This window comes from Rhinopithecus roxellana, chromosome 15 (assembly GCF_007565055.1).
Source record: "Rhinopithecus roxellana isolate Shanxi Qingling chromosome 15, ASM756505v1, whole genome shotgun sequence".
NCBI classification, from domain to species: domain Eukaryota; kingdom Metazoa; phylum Chordata; class Mammalia; order Primates; family Cercopithecidae; genus Rhinopithecus; species Rhinopithecus roxellana.
In genome coordinates, this window is record NC_044563.1 from 6,723,132 (window position 1) to 6,740,405 (window position 17,274).

A 17,274-nucleotide genomic window follows, 5' to 3' on the forward strand; every position below is an offset into this window, starting at 1 on the left:
ACCTCAAACTCCTGGGCTCAAGTGATCCTCCTGTCTCACCTTCCTGAGTAGCTAGGACAGTACGCACATGCCTCAAGTGATCCTCCCATCTTGGCCTCCCAAAGTGCTCTGATTACAGGTCTTGGCCACCTCATCCAACCAATTTTAACTTCTTGTAATAGACTTATCTATATTTCATTATAGTAAGTGATAAAATAGACTAGTATCTATATTTGGTGCATTCATGACATACCGAACTTTCTTTTTTTTTTTTTTTGAGACGGAGTCTCGCTCTGTCGCCCGGGCTGGAGTGCAGTGGCCGGATCTCAGCTCACTGCAAGCTCCGCCTTCCGGGTTCATGCCATTCTCCTGCCTCAGCCTCCCGAGTAGCTGGGACTATAGGCGCCCGCCACGTCGCCCGGCTAGTTTTTTGTATTTTTTAGTAGAGACGGGGTTTCACAGTGTTAGCCAGAATGGTCTCGATCTCCTGACCTCGTGATCCGCCCGTCTCGGCCTCCCAAAGTGCTGGGATTACAGGCTTGAGCCACCGCGCCCGGCCCCGAACTTTCTCTTAATTTTTCAATATTTCCAGGCTGTGTGGTTGGTTTGTACATTTTTCAAATTGTTGCAAATTTCTAAAAAAAAAATTCCAATGTATTTATTGAAAAAAACCTGGCTGGGCATGGTGGCTCATGCCTGTAATCCCAGCACTTTGGGAGGCCAAGGCAGGTGGATCACGAGGTCAGGAGTTCAAGACCAGCCTGGCCAAGATGGTGAAACCCCATCTTTACTAAAAATACAAAAAAATTAGTCAGGCGTGGTGGCAGGTGCTTGCAATCCCAGCTACTTGGGAGGCTGGGGCAGAGAACTGCCTGAACCCGGGAGGCAGAGGTTGCAGTGAGCCAAGATCACACCACTGCACTCTAGACTGGGTGACAGAGCAAGATTCTGTCAAAAAAAAAAAAAAAAAAAAAGCAAGAAAGAAGGAAAAAGAAAGAAAGGAGAAAGGAAAGGAGAGGAGAAAGGAAAGGAGAGGAGAAAGGAAAGGAGCGGAGAAAGGAAAGGAGCGGAGAAAGGAAAGGAAAGGAGAAAGGAAAGAGAGGAGAAAGGAGAGGAGAGGAGAAAGGAGAGGAGAGGAGAAAGGAGAGGAGATGGGAGGGGAAGGGAGAGGAGAGGAGGGGAGAGGAGGGGAGGGAACAAACAAACTTGTGTGGATCCATGCAGTTCAAACCCATGCTGTTCAAGGGTCAACTGTATATTTCTTTTAGATATTATATAGTTGGATCTTGATTTCTTTAAAGACAGTCTCACTCTGTCACCCAGGCTGCTTTTAGTTGGAATGGTAAATTGGAGTGTTTATATTGAAAGTAGTTATTAATATGGCTGGGCATAGGTCTACATTAGTTTGCTAGAGTTGTACTATGGTCTGAATGTGTCCCCAAAATTGATGTGTTGAAAGCTCAGTCCCCAACGCAATAATATTAGAAGGTGGGGTCTTTTTTTTTTTTTTTTTTTTTTTGAGATGGAGTTTTGCTCTGTCGCCCAGGCTGGAGTGCAGTGGCACGATCTCAGCTCCTTACAACCTCCATCTCCCAGGTTAAAGCAATTCTCCTGCCTCAGTCTCCTGAGTAGCTGGGATTACAGGTACACACCACCACGCTTGGCTAATTTTTGTATTTTTAGTACAGACAAGGTTTCACTAAGTTGGCCAGGCTGGTCTTGAACTCCTGATCTCAGGTGTTCTGACTGCCTCGGCCTCCCGAAGTGTTAGAATTACAGGTGTGAGCCACCATGCTTGGCCTAGAAGGTGGGGTCCTTTAAGATGTTTTTAGATCATGAAGACTCCGCCCTCATGAATGGATTAATATCACTATGAAGAGGGCTTGTGCGAGTGGGTTCACTCTCTCTTGCCTTCTGCTTTTCTGCCATGTGAAGACACAGAGTTCATTCTCTCTTGTTCTTCTGCCTTCTGCCACGTGAGGATGCAATCAGAAGACGTGGATGCTTTTGGAACTATGAGAGAATAAATTTCTGTTCTTTATAAATGATCCAGTCCCAGATATTCTGTTATAGCATCACACAGCAGACTAAGGTTGTCATAACAAAGAACCACAGATTGGGTAGCTTAAACAACAGAAATTTATTTTCTCACAGTTCTGGGGACTAGAAGTCTGAGATCAAGATGTTGAGAGGGTTGATTCCTTTTGGGAGCCATGAGAAAAGGATCTGTTCTAGGTTCTGTTCTCTCCCCTCAGCTTATAGATGGCTGTCTCCACATCATCTTTCCTCTGTAGGTGTCTATGTCTGAATTTTCTCTTATGAGGACACCAGTCATAGAGGAGTAGGGTCCACCGTAAGACTTCATTTTAACCTAAAACCTCTGTAGGCCAGGTGCGGTGGCTCAAGCCAATAATCCCAGTACTCTGGGAGGCCGAGGCAGGTGGGTTATCTGGGGTCAGGAGTTCAAGACCAGCCTGGCCAACACGGCGAAACTCCATCTCTACTAATAATACAAAATATCACCAGGTATAGTGGTATGTGCCTGTAGTCCCAGCTACTTGGGAGGTTGAGGCAGGAGAATCGCTTGAACCCAGGAGTCGGAGGGTGCAGCGAGCCAAGATCGTGCCATTGCACTCCAGCCTGGGTGATAGAGCGGGACTCCATCCAAAAAAAAAAAAAAAACAAACAAACAAACAAAAAAAACACCTCTGTATAGATTCTATCTGTATGCCGAGTGGCTCATGCCTATAATCCCAGCACTATGGAAGGTGGGGGGTGGGTGGGTGGTGGATCACGAGGTCATGAGTTTGAGACCAGCCTGGCCAATGCAATGAAACCCCGTCTTTACTAAAAATACAAAAATTAGCCAGGTGTAGTGGTCCATGCCTGCAACCCCAGCTACTCAGGAGGCTGAGGCAGGAGAATAGCCTGAACCCGGGAGGCAGAGGTTGCAGTGAGCCAAGACCACACCATTATACTCCAGCCTGGGTGACAGAGTGAGACTCCATCTCAAAAAATATATATATATTCTGGCCCGGCACAGTGGCTCACGCCTGTAATCCCAGCACTTTGGGAGGCTAAGGTGGGCGGATCATGAGGTCAGGAGATAGAGACCATCCTGGCTAACACTGTGAAACCCCGTCTCTACTAAAAAAAACAAAAAAATTAGCCGGGCGTGGTGGCGGGTGCCTGCAATCCCAGCTACTCGGGAGGCTGAGGCAGAAGAATAGCATGAACCCAGGAGGTGGAGCTTGCAGTGAGCCGAGATCACGCCACTGCACTTAAGCCTGGGCGACAGAGCAAGAAACCGTCTCAAAAAAAAAAAAAAAAATTCTATCTGTAAATATTAGGAGGATTACTTGAGCCCATGAGTTTGAGGCAGTAGTATGCTATGGCTGTGCCTGTGAATAGCCACTGCACTCCAGCCTGGGCAACACAGCAAGACCCTGACTCTAAAATTAAATAAATAAATAAATAAAAATTGCAAACACAATGAAATAAATAAATGAGGCAAGGATTATTAACACTAAGGCCAATGGCTGATAGATTGTTGGGGAACAGCATATTCATATGGTCTCAACTTACCACCCAACAAGTTATTTATTTTTACATGTGGAAAAGAGTTCCCTCTCAATAGAGAGATCTAGCAGATACCATCTTAACCAAGTAAATAAACTTAGTATCGACTGGGCGCAGTGGCTCACGCCTGTAATCCTAACACTTTGGGAGCCCAAGGCAGGCAGATCACCTGAGGTTAGGGGTTCAAGACCAGCCCAGCCAACATGGCAAAACCCTGTCTCTACTAAAAATACAAAAATTAGCTGGGCATGGTGACGCATGCCTGTAATCCCAGCTACTAGGGAGGCTGAAGCAGGAGAATCACTTGAACCCAGGAGGCAGAGGTTGCAGTGAGCGGAAACCGTGCCACTGCACTCCAGCCTGGGTGACAGAGTGAAACTCTGCCTCAAAAGAAAAAATAAAAATAAAAAGTAAAATAAACTCAGTATCATCAATAATGGGATAAGGCAACATTACATGACTAAAGTAATGCAACAAATAGGAAGAACGTGTTATACAATATCCTTAGTATTCTTGTCGTATTATGTAATACTCTTGCAAAAAGGCTTACTGTGAATCTAATTATAAAGAAACATTCGAAGAGACCCAAATTGAAGGATATCCTACAAGACAACTAGCTTGGATTCTTCAAAAATGTCAATGTCATGAAAAACAAAAAGACAGGAAGACCATTCTAAATTAAGAAAGAATCAAGAGACATGACAACCAAATACAATCAGTGATCCCTCATTCAATCCTGAATCAGATATTTTTTTAAAGTTGTAATGGAAAACATAGGGATATTTAGAGAAATGTAATTATGATCTGTAGTCTAGATAATAATATTGCATTTTTATTTCTTGGTCACTTTGTAAAACAGGTGGCAGTTTCTCAGAAAGTTAATGGAATTGCCATATTATCCAGCAATTCCACTCTTAGTATGTACCCTAAAGAATTGAAAGCAGTGACTCCAATACTAGTAAACCAATGTTCATGGCGGCATATTCACAACAGCCAAAGGCTAAAACACTCCAAATGTCTATCAGTAGATGAATGGATAAACAAAATGTGGTCTATCCATGTAAGAGAATATTATTCAGCCTTAAAAAAAGACTGAAATTCTGAACATGTGCTATAACATGGCTGAACCTTAAAAACATTATGCTAAGTGAAATAAGCCATACATCAAAGGATAAATAATGTGTGTCTCAACTTACATGAGGTAACTAAAAGAGGCAAATTCACAGACAGAAAGTAAAACTGAGGTTACTGGGGGGAATGGGGAGCTATCATTCAATGGGTACAGTTTCTGTTGGTGATGATGAAAAAGTTCTGGAAATGGATAGTGGTCACGGTTACACAACACTGTGAATGTACGTAATGCCACAACTATATACTTTAAAATAGCAAAATAGTAAATGTTATGTATATTTTACCACATTTTTATTTTTTGTTGTTTTTTACAGATTGTGTCTCATTCTGTCATCCAGGCTGGAGTGCAGCGGTGCAGTCATGGCTCACTGCAGCCTCTCAAACTCTTGGGCTCAAGCCATCCTCTTGTCTCAGTCCCCTGAGTAGTTGGGACTATAGGCACACACCAGTATGCCCAGTTAAATTTTTTTTTTTTTTTTTTTTTTTGAGATGGAGTCTCGCTCTGTGGCCCAGGCTGGAGTGCAGTGGCCAGATCTCAGCTCACTGCAAGCTCCGCCTCCCAGGTTTACGCCATTCTCCTGCCTCAGCCTCCTGAGTAACTGGAACTACAGGTGCCCGCCATCTCGCCCGGCTAGTTTTTCGTATTTTTTTAGTAGAGACGGGGTTTCACCGTGTTAGCCAGGATGCTCTCGATCTCCTGACCTTGTGATCCACCCATCTCGGCCTCCTAAAGTGCTGGGATTACAGGCTTGAGCCACCGCGCCCGGCCCTTTTTTTTTTTTTTTTTTTTTGAGATGGAATCTCTCTCTGTTGCCCAGGCTGGAGTGCAGTGGCACGATCTCGGCTCACTGCAACCTCTGCCTCCCAGGTTCAAGCGATTCTCCTGCCTCAGCCTCCCAAGTAGCTGGGATTACAAGTGCTCACCACCACGCCAGGCTAATTTTTGCATTTTTAGTAGAGACGGGGTTGCACCATGTTGGCCAGGCTGGTCTCAAACTCCTGACCTCATGATCCACCCACCTCGGCCTCCCAAAGTGCTGGGATTACAGGTGTGAGCCACTGTGCCTGGCATGCCCAATTAATTTTTAACTTTTTTTTTTTTTACAGATAGGGTCTCACTCTGTCACTAAGGCTGGAGTGCAGTGGCAAGAACATTGCTCACTGTAGCCTCAGCCTCCTAGGCTCAAGTGCTCTTCCTGCCTTGGCCTCCCAAAGTGCTGGGATTATAGGCATGAGCTACCATTCCTGGCCTAATAATCACATTATCTTTTTTTTCTTCTTCTTCTTTTTTTTTTTTTTTTTTTTTTGAGACAGGGTCTCACTTTGTTACCCAGGCTGATTTTTAAATATTTTTGTAGAGATGGGAATCACACTATGTTGTCCAGGCTAGTCTTGAATCCTGGCCTTAAGCGCTCCTCCCACCTTGGCCTCCCAAAGTGCTGGGATTACAGGCATGAGCCACCACACTCAGTCCCAGACATTTTTTTTTTTTTTTAAGAAAAGACTACAAGGATGACCAACTCTTGGATGATGGCAAGACCCTGGGCGAGTGTGGCTTCACCAGTCAAACAGCACGGTCACAGGCCCCAGCCACAGTGGGGCTGGCCTTCCGGGCAGATGACACCTTTGAGGCCCTGTGCATCGAGCCGTTCTCCAGCCCACCTGAGCTGCCCGATGTGATGAAGCCCCAGGACTCGGGAAGCAGTGCCAATGAACAAGCCGTGCAGTGAGGATCCCCAAGAGGCCCATTCCCCCCAATAAAAGAGATTTGGGAGTCAAAAAAAAAAAAAAAAAAGAAAAAAAAAGAAAAGACTGGCCAGGCGCAGTGCCTCACGCCTTTAATCCCGGCACTTTGGGAGGCCAGGGCAGGCAGATCATGAGGTCAAGAGATCGAAACCATCCTGGCCAACATGGTGAAACCCCATCTCTACTAAAAATACAAACATTAGCTGGGCGTGGGGTTGCGCGTCCGTAGTCCCAGCTACTTGGGAGGCTGACGCAGGAGAATCACTTGAACCCAGAAGGTGGAGGATGCATGAGCCAAGATCGTACCACTACACTCCAGCCTGGTGACAGAGTGAGACTCAGTCTCAACAAAAAAAGGAAAGGAAAAGATTGTGGTTATGCAGGATGATGTCCTTATTATGAGGAGATACAGACCAAAATATTTAGGGGTAAAGTGTCATAATGCCCGCAACTTATTTTCAGGTGGTCCAGGAAAAAAGAGAGAGAAAAGAAAGAAACATAGCAATAACAACTGGCGAATCTAGGTGTAGGTTACATAGCTGTTCACTGTGCTATTATTTCAACTTCTCTGCACTGAAATTTTTCAAAATAAAAAGTGCTCAAAAAATATTTTTAAATGGAGAGATGAATGGTGGAAGGAACCCTCCCAGATAGAAAGATAAGCATGAGCAAAGGTGAAGAGGCAGAAAAAGTGTTTTTGAGAATCAGTCGGTAGTCTAGTGTGATGACAGTGAATGGTACATACTAGGATGTTCTGGGAGAGAAAGCCAGAAACGTAGGCTGGCATCAGATTGATAAAAGCCTTCAGCAAAAGAAAAGAGAGTCCGGGCCGGGCGCGGTGGCTCACGCCTGTAATCCCAGCACTTTGGGAGGCCGAGGCGGGCGGATCACAAGGTCAGGAGTTTGAGACCAGCCTGGCCAACATGGTGAAACCCTATTTTTACTAAAAGTACAAAAATTAGCCAGACACAGTGGCATGCGCCTGTAATCCTAGCTACTTGGGAGGCTGAGACAGGAGAATCGCTTGAACCCGGGAGATGGAAGTTGCAGTGAGCTGAAATCACGCCACTGCACTCCAGCCTGGACGACAGAGCAAGAATCTGTCTCAAAAAAAAAAAAAAAAAAGTAGTTCAAGTCTTCTTTCCCTAACCTCCTCTCTTATCTGCGTCCTTTTTCCTTTTGAAGAGGAGAAGAATCAGAGGTATCTGCCCAGAAGCACAAGTCCTGCAGCATGCAGGCCAAGATGGGCACCCGTGGGAAGCTCAAGTGCAGATAGCCAGGCAAGCATATGTGCCCCTGGGGTCAACAGCTGCTGCTTGCACTACCTAGAGGGAGGAGAGGAGGGAAAGAGGGAAGAGAGGAATGAACAGGGCTGAGCTGGAGGGTGAGGGTGAAGCTGCAGCAGGATGGTGGGGTGGGCAAGTGGGGACCACCTGTGGATCGTGCTGCATATAGGCCTTGCTCTACACAGTGCCACCCACCACAGGGATATTCGGGAGTAGGGGCGAGGGGATCTCTGCTTATCAGCTCAGGCATCCCATTAACCCCAAAATGATTCCACTGGTTGCCTCCAAACCACATACTCTAGGCCCCATGGCACTCAGCCTCCCTCCCAATTTCCCATTTCTGTGTTGAAAATAAGAGCTTCGGGTTGGCAGGATTGAGGACATTCTGAGAAGGCAGAGTTCAGCCTGGCATAGGAACATTTGGGATGATCAGATCTCAGACGGCGGATAGAGCTGGGGGAGGCATCTAGCTGAGCCACCAGGGAGGGTGGAGGGTGTGAAAAAGGTCTCTCGAGGGCCATCAGAGGATGGGAGTTGGTCCGCCAAAGCAAGAGAGGAGCTGCACAACAGTGTGCGCTGCCTGGGGAGACAGGCTGCTGCTGTTCTGGGCAAAGCAGGCTAGCTCCAAGCCTTCTCAGGCCATATGAAGATAAATTATGTATGATGCATATAACCAGCTCCCTCTCCCCAGGGGCATCCTCCTTTACCCAAACCTGTCTCCCACCTCCGCCTCCATGGCTCCGGCTTGAGTTATGCCAGCAGGTGGGACCCTGCTTTAGCCTTTAGCCTGAGCCTTTACCTTCCCTGCCACACTCACCTTCCACCTTTACCTCTATGGCTCATTGAGCTGCTCTGCCAGGGGTGCCAAGGAGATGGGGTCGCATAGGGTGTAGCATTACTATCCAGGCCAATCCCATCAGGCAAACTTTTGCTAACTTCTTTTGCCACCCAGCGGGGGAACAGTTTTCCTATTCCTGGTTCTCTAAGCCAGATACAGAATCCCCTAAAGTCTCACAGCTACCCAGGGTGCCTACCTGGGAGAAGGTGCACCTGGCAGAGTCAAAGGGAAGAGCACAAGCTCTCTGATGGGACCCGCTGCCCTGAGAACAAGTCAGCATGTACTGAGGGCATGAGAGAGAGAAACTCAGATCAAACATGTCCAATGACACAGAGAAGCTGTGCTGGGATAGGACACTGAGGAAAATGGGCAGGAAATTCTAGCTGAAATGGGAAAAAAGGAGAGTCTTGGTCTAGTTTCAGGTTAACCTAGGACCGTGTTCTCACTAGCAGACAGATGGCACCCTGTCAGTGATTATGGAGGCGGTGGAAAGATCACTGCTGTCAGTGGTATCATTTAGTTCTTTGACCTACAACCTAAGAAATCAGATCCCTCACATGGAAAAGTGAAAGTCACAATACAAGACCTTACAGCTGTTGAGATTAAATGAGATCACATGTAAGTGCCAGTGCTTAGTAAATTGTATAGGACCACAACGCCCTTGAAGTAGGCAGACAGAGGCCTCCATGGCAGGCACTGGGCTGTCATAACTTCTTACCAAGTACCAGGCCTGGAGCAGCTCAGGCTTCACATGGCACTTAACTATAAGGAAATCCTGATATACCCTGCAGGCCCTTACCTGTGGCCCCTGGAGCGGGAGTAAAGTGGGAAAGAAGGATGAAAAGGAAAAACTGTTCTCTGGAGAGGGAGCACGGTTTGCCAGAAGGATGGTGTAAAGGCTCACCTTGAGTTGCATCTCCAGGAGAAGGAGCATTTGTGGTCCCCAGATGTCCTCCAACATCCCATATCTAGGGACAAAAAAGACAGTCAGTTGCGCTCTATCCCCTGTCTGGTTGCATCTGCTTAATCTCTCCCCAGCTTCCTTTTTCGGAGGATGACTCCACCTTCTGAGCAACAGAAGATTCCAGTGGGAATCTAGACCTTGGATGAATTAAACAGGACTTGGGAGGATTCGCCCTGTCCTCAGGCCATTCTCCTTTCAATCTTTTCTACTTTTGCTATCCCAGCTCCTGAGGTCGTTCTCCCTCCACAGGCCATTAAACACCTGTCTGGAAGGGGTCTCCTTCAAGGTTAGCTCCGAGGGCAGGTTCAGCCCTGGACAGAACTGGAAAAGGGCAGGGCCCTGGACGTCAGCCTGAAGATGGTGTGCTGAAGCCAGCTTCCTTCCTGTGCAGCAGCGGCAGGTCTTGGCAATCTGCTGGCATGGTGGACACAGTTTCCTACTCCCAACTGGGTCACAGATGGGAGAGAAATCTCCCTAGGAAGGAGTGGGCCATAGAAAAAGAAAAGCCAAGAATGCACACAAGACTCAAGGGAGTGTCCATCACTGGTCTGAGGACTGCTGCATGGTCCTGTGCTTCCGTTTCCTTCCCTCATGTTTCTTCACCTTAGTTCCAGGGAAACAGGTTCACAAACCCCCTATCCACTGATGAGACCTTGTTCCCTGGGCTCTCAGCTGGCACTGCACGAAAGATGCCAACTATATGGCCCTTGCCCCATAATCATCTGCCCATTCGCCTCTTTCCCCTAGAATAATGGCTCTGAGACAGCATGTGAGTCTAATCAAAGAGCTTCAGGGTAATATAGAGACCACAGCTCCATTCCTCTCCACAGGAAACTCGTAGCCCCTACTCATTGGCTAATATTTACCATGGCAACCATGTGCCAATCAGGGGAGGAAAACACTGACCAAAATCTAGTCCCTGCCTCCCAGAAGCTCACCATTTAATCAGGGCTACAGACAGCTCTCCTTCATGTATCTCAAGGTTATGGAATGGATGCCCGGAATATCGTTTCCCTACTTCTTGGCATATCTACATTGTTTACATGCTTTTTTTTTTTTTTTTTTTTTTTTGAGACGGAGTCTCGCTCTGCCACCCAGGCTGGAGTGCAATGGCCGGATCTCAGCTCACTGCAAGCTCCGCCTCTTGGGTTTACGCCATTCTCCTGGCTCAGCCTCCCGAGTAGCTGGGACTACAGGCGCCCGCCTCGTCGCCCGGCTAGTTTTTTTTGTATTTTTAAGTAGAGACAGGGTTTCACCGTGTTAGCCAGGATGGTCTCGATCTCCTGACCTCGTGATCCGCCCGTCTCGGCCTCCCAAAGTGCTGGGATTACAGGCTTGAGCCACCGCGCCCGGCCTGTTTACATGCTTTAGGAGTTTCAAATGCTGTCTTTTCGATTCTCTCATTACACAGTGTGACTCGGAAGCGATGTCTCCTGCCTATGAATCTTCAGAGCAGTAACCTGGGCCTCTCTATGACACATCACTTTCTACTTGAATTTTATGTTTTTAATGCATAATTGATCTTCTCTACTAGACTGTATTTCCTGAGAGCAGAGAAAGTGTCTTATACATCTTCATATCCCTCAGAGCACCCTGCACAGTTCCATGTACACAGTAGGTGCTCAAAAAATATGCATGGAAAGCCAAGCACTGTGGCTCACATCTGTAATCCCAGCATTTTTTTTTTTTTTTTTTTTTTTTGAGACGGAGTCTTGCTCTGTTGCCCAGGCTGGAGTGCAGTGGCTGGATCTCAGCTCACTGCAAGCTCCGCCTCCCGGGTTCACGCCATTCTCATGCCTCAGCCTCCTGAGTAGCTGGGACTACAGGCGCCCGCCACCTCACCCAGCTAGTTTTTTTTTGTATTTTTTAGTAGAGGCGGGGTTTCACCGTGTTAGCCAGGATGGCCTTGATCTCCTGACCTCGTGATCTGCCCTCTCGGCCTCCCAAAGTGCTGGGATTACAGGCTTGAGCCACCGCGCCCGGCCAATCCCAGCATTTTGGGAGGCTGAGGTGAGCAGATTACCTGAGGTCAGGAGTTCAAGACCAGCCTGGTCAACATGGTGAAACCCCATCTCGACTAAAAATACAAAAATTAGCCAGGCATGGTGGTATGTGCCTGTAATTTCAGCTACTTGAGAGGCTGAGGCAGAAGAATCGCTTGAACCCAGGAGGCAGAGGGTGCAGTGAGCCGAGATCACACCACTGCCCTCCAGCCTGGAAGACAAAGTGAGACAAGATGTTTGTTGGACGAATGAAGGTTTGTTTGTGAAATTATTGGATGTTCCCAGATTTTTAAAATATATACTTTTTTCATTAATTTAAAACTCCTTGTTACAATTTTCTCAACACAAAGCTTGAATTCAATGCAAGCAGCATAGAATTCTTACGCATTCCTTATAATCATGAAAGTAACCAGTCTTATGTAAATACATAATTCTATATTCAGCTGCTTTTGCATCATAACATGTAAGTACTCATATCCTCTAGGAATCTTAAGTATCTACCCTACTATGTGGCATTAAGCCTGCATCCTCCCTAAATGCTGTGTGGTAACGCTATAATTCAGCCTACAGCTGAAGGGAGGCAATACACTGGCCTTGAGCATCCAACCTTGGGTAAAAAGACTCAGGTTTCCCCATCAAAATCAGCCTACAAAACCATCCTGCCTAGCCAGGTGAGGTGGCTCACGCCTGTAATCCCAACACTTTGGGAGGCAGAGGTGGGCAGATCTCTTGAGGCCAGGAGTTTGAGACCAGCCTGGCCAACATGGGGTGAAACCCCATCTCTACCAAAAAATACAAAAATTAGCCGGGAGCAATGGCACACGCCTGTAGTCCCAGTTACTCAGGAGGCTGAGGCACGATAATCGCTTGAACCCAGGAGGAGGAGGGTGCAGTGAGCAGAGATCACACCACTGCACTCCAGCCTGGGTGACAGTGAGACCCCGTCTCAAAACAAACAAACGAACAAAAACCAAAAAACAAAAAACCGTCCTACCTAGGAGAATGAACTTGCCCAGAAATAAAGTGAATTCAAAAATTAAGAAAAGGTCTTACGGTGGCTAGGGACTGTTGTAGAAATTATCAGAAACGATAGCTGGGACCTGGGATAGCACTTCCTCTATGCAGTCCCTGGGCTAAAAACTTACATGCGTCATCTCATTTAATCCTCAAAAACCGGAGGTAGTATTAACATTATCCCCAATCTTGCAAATGAAGCAGCTGAGTCTCAAGAGATGTAATAAGTTTGCCCAAAGTCACAAACCCAAGTTTCTCTGACTCTAGATCCCAAGCTGAGAGTCTTGCTCAGATCATCCCAGGTCCCTTTCTTTCTTCTTGCACTTGGGGTGCAATAAGGGGCAATGGAGCCAGCAGTGTGTAACCTACTGCACCGTCGGAAGAGACGTTAGGGATCATCCGTTTCAGCCTCCTTATTTTACAGAAGAAGGAACTCGTAGGTCACACAGTGCCAGGGGCGGCTCTGCAAAGGAGTCGCAATGGGTACTAGAATTCCAGTCCAAGCCCCATTTTACAGAGCGAGGGAACCGAAGCCCACAGGGCCTGGGGGCCTCCCGGGTTCCGAATCCACCAGCGGCTGAGCCAGATCCAGCCCCGGGCGCATTCACCGCCCTGTCTGATTCTACCTCCGCGTTCACCTGCGCCGCGAACCCTCCCCGTGGGCTGCCAGCTCCCGGGAGTACCTGTCGGCCGCGCGAAGGCCCTCGGCTCGCGGTGACAAGACGCCGGCGCGGGCGAGCGGGCCTTCGCGGGCCACAGCCGGACCCCGGCATCGCGGATCCGGGTCGCCTCGCCAGCCCCTCTCAGAACGGCGAGGCCTCCGGAGCGTGTGCACGCCGGGACGCTCCAGATAATTTGGAAGCGCTGGTCCCGGAGGCAAGGCCGGCTTGGTCTCCTCTCCTCAATCCCCCTACGCCGCCCCCTGGACCTTCTGCAGACCGGGTCCCAACCCCAGAGTACCTCAGGAAAAAACAACACTGCGCTTCGCTGAGTCAAGCGGCCGGGACTCTAGAAGGGGCGAGGTTCCCATGGCAACGAGGGAAACTATTTGCGCCTGCGCAGAGGCGCTAGGCACGCTGGGAAATGTGGTTTCCGGGTTGTCCCTGGAAGCTAAAGGAACGGACACAAGGTGGCGCGCGAACGTTGCGGTCGATGTGGCTAACCCGGGTCCCCAGCTCCCGGGCGCTGCGGGCGCAGGAGAGGCCGCGAAGGTCTGAAAGGCAGTTTCTCTGAGGCGTCTGGGATGCGGAGTGAAAAGAAGGCACAGTCTCTTCCGCGCGGTTGATTTTGCCGTTTGAAAACTTGGCCTAACGAGGGTCCGCCCTGTCTGGGGCGAGGGCAGCCGCTTCCGAGGCCCCGCCCCAGCCTGGGCTGAGCCGGGCGCAGCAGAGGGAGGACGCTCTGATGGTGGGAGCTGGATCCGGAGGGAAGCGCGCGGCGGTCGTGCTGCAAGGGTTCCAAGTCCGGTCTGGGCAACGCCTCGCGCTGCTGAGAGGCTTCTGTGCGGGGTGGGAGTTGAAAGCGGGCTCCGGGAGCAGCAGTCATCCTGATCCTCCCACCCGCGAGCTCCGAGCACTTCTAGATCCAGGTCCCGCCTTGGGCGGAACTGTGCAGTCAGTTGACTGCCCAGGAGCCACCTTCCCCACTGCCGAGTTAGGCTCTTGGAATGAGAATCTAGAAACCCAGGATCTGATTCCGGCTCTGTTAGAGACTAAGTAGTTACTTCTCTGAGCCTCAGTTTACTCATTTCTAGAAAATGATGGTATTGGGCCGGGTGCGGCGGCTCACGCCTGTAATCCCAGGACTTTGGGAGACCGAAGGGGGTGGAGCACCTGAGGTCAGGAGTTCGAGACCAGCCTGGCCAACATGGTGAGATTTTTTTCCCCCCGTCCTCTACTAAAAATACAAAAATTAGCCGGCGTCGTGGCACATGCGTGTGATCCCAGCTACTCAGGAGGGTGAGGCATGAGAATCGCTTGAACCTAGGAGGTAGGCGGAGGTTGCAATGAGCCGAGATCGTGCCGCTGCACTCCAGTCTGGGCCACAGAGTGAGACTCTGTCTCAAAAAAGTAATTAATTAATTAATTGTTTAAAAACGGTGGTAATCATAATGCCTGCCCTTTCTCCCTCTGGGAGTGTTGCAAGATGATGACATTGATGTGTAGGCTGGGTAGTCCGTTAAGGACACAGGCATTGCCATTCACTATAAATTGGTGCACTTTCTTGGAAAGAAAGCCTTTGCTTCAAGAATTCTAGAAGTTTATTCTACAGATTTAGTGGTCATGTATGCATGAAAAAGTATATACAGGCCGGGCGCGGTGGCTCACGCCTGTAATCCCAGCACAAGCTGAGGCAGGTGAATCACGAGGTCAGGAGTTCGAGACCAACCTGCCCAACACAGTGAAACCCTGTCTCTACTAAAAATACAAAAAATTAGCTGGATGTGGTGGAGGGCGCCTGTAATCCCAGTTACTTAGGAGGCTGAGGCAGGAGAATTGCTTGAACCTGGGAGACGGAGGTTACAGTGAGCCAAGATCGCGCCACTGCACTCCAGCCCAGGCAACAGAGTGAGACTCAGTCTCAAAAAAAAAAAAAAAGTATATACAGGGGTGCTTTCTTTTTTTCCTGAGACGGAGTCTCGCTCTGTCACCTAGGTTGGAGTACAGTGGGGTGATCTCGGCTCACTGCAACCTCTGCTTCCCAGGCTCAAGACATCCCACCTCAGCCTCCTGAGTAGCTGGGACTAGAGGGCCACCATGCCTGGCTACACTTTGATACATTTTAACAATACATGCTATCTAGACATTGCCAGAATTAGCCTCTACCTCCCTTCCAGAAGAGGAATCCTTGGCACCTATCTGGGTGGTATGCCTAAGGGCCACAAGATGTGGGGTACAGGGAAGCTAGTTCTTGTTCCCGATCCATTCTGCTGAGCAAACACTGGGGGCTACCCCCCATTCTGTGGCCAACTAGGAGTCCTACCCAGGCTGCCCTTTCAGTATTCCTAGCCTAGGGCTACAGATGGGTGGGTGGTGGTGAGAGTGTTGGGGGAAGCCAAGGCCGGGCCCTGCCCTCCTGCAGCCTGTGCATCTCAGAAGGCAGGTCTGATCAGGAACTCAGAGCTGTGGGGCTCACTAGCTGTGGGATCCACTAGAATCCAGGAGGATTCTAAGAAGTCAGAAGTCAGCAATCAGGGAAATGAAGACTGGAGGGGAAACTGCATCAAAAATACAGGCAAGAGGGCGCCGAGTGCGGTGGCTCACGCCTGTAATCCCAGCACTTTGGGAGGCTGAGGCAGGCGGATTGCTTGAGCCCAGGAGTTCAAGACCAGCCTGGGCAATATGGTGAAACCCCATCTCTACAAAACAAAACAAAACCTACAAAAATTAAGAATCCTATGGGTTGGGTGCAGTGGCTTACGCCTGTAATTCCAGTACTTCGGGGAGGCTAACTAAGGAGGTTGGATCACAAGGTCAGGAGTTCGAGGCCAGCCTGGCCAATATGGCAAAACGCTGTCTCTACTAAAAATACAAAAATTAGCTGGGCATCATGGCGCGCGCTTATAATCCCAGCTCTTTGGGAGCCTGAGGCAGGAGAATTGCTTGAACCTGGGAGACAGAGGTCGCAATGAGCCAAGATTGTGCCGTTGCACTCCAGCTTAGAAGACAGAGCAAGACTCTGTCTCCAAAAAAAAAAAAGGAACCCTATGTATACACAAAGCCCACACAAATTGCTAAAGGGGAAAAAATAATGAAGAAGGATATAAAATGAAAAGTAAATCTCGCTCCTACTCTGTTCTCCAGTCCTTCACGTCTACTCAGGCACTGACTTGTTACCAGCCGCCTTTTGAGGCCCTCCAGGTACCCCGTGCTTATGTAGCCCAGCAACTCAGGGCTGATGCAGGAGGATCGCTTGAGCCCGGGAGGTTGAGGCTGTAGAAAACCAAGATCATATCACTGCACTGTATTCTGGGTGACAGAGCAAGACCCTGTCTCAAAAAACAAACAAACAAAAAAAGCACAAAAGAAGTGACAAAGATACAGCCAGTTAGCTAGGTATGGTGGCACGTGCCTGTGGTCCTAGCTACTCGGGAGGCTGAAGTGAGAGGGTCGCTTGAGCCTGGGAATTCAAGGCTGCACTGAGGCATCGCCCCACTGCACTCCAGCCGGGGCAACAGAACAAGACTCTGTCTCAAAAAAGGAAAAAAACAGATGGAACGACTAACTCTTCTTGGACACTAAAGTTGAGCAGAAGGAACCCCTGGGCAGGAGGGAAAGGGCCACCAAAGGTCCTTCTTCCCAGGCAGCAATAGGGTGGCTTGGAAAATCAGGCCCTTTTGCATTGTAGCAGGCGGAAGATGATTCTTGGGACCCAAAATATGCCATAGAACTGGCATCAAGTGTCCAAAGGAGTCTTTGCTTTTGAAACAGGTTTGGTCTTGTCCAGGTAGGCACTTCCTCATGAGTAACCCCTTCCAGCTCTCACAGTGGAGCCACATGCCTGCTGCCCGGTGAGGACTTGTTCCCTTGCCCGACCTGCCTGAGCGGGTGTGAGCAGGTCACATGTACCAGGCCCTGCCCCAGGAGATGGGGAGATAGCACTGACCTCCTCTCTTCTCTTACCCAATCTTCCTCCCGCACCACGCCCAAACGCGGCACTCCCCCAAATAGGTCTGTCACAAGCCACCTGGGAATTGTGAGGAGACTGCTGGGAGGAGGGGACTGCAACACAGAC

The 17,274-nt window shown here is 49.0% G+C and overlaps 1 protein-coding gene across 9 annotated transcripts in view; it reads right to left on the reverse strand.

The window, feature by feature from the left end:
- The window catches only part of RAD9A (RAD9 checkpoint clamp component A), an 83,002-nt gene extending 68,888 nt beyond the window's left edge, over positions 1-14,114 (reverse strand). For 6 of the 9 annotated variants that reach the window (XM_030918233.1, XM_010366354.2, XM_030918230.1 and 3 more), the window contains exons 1-2: positions 13,224-14,114; positions 9,464-9,527 (exon numbers count right to left, since the gene is read on the reverse strand). The gene's annotated coding sequence lies outside the window, so the exon portion shown is untranslated. The remainder of the gene's footprint in view (positions 1-9,463; positions 9,528-13,223) is intronic. The other 3 variants (XM_030918236.1, XM_010366353.2, XM_030918231.1) reach the window with 1 other exon arrangement.
- Between the last annotated feature and the right edge of the window lie 3,160 nt (positions 14,115-17,274).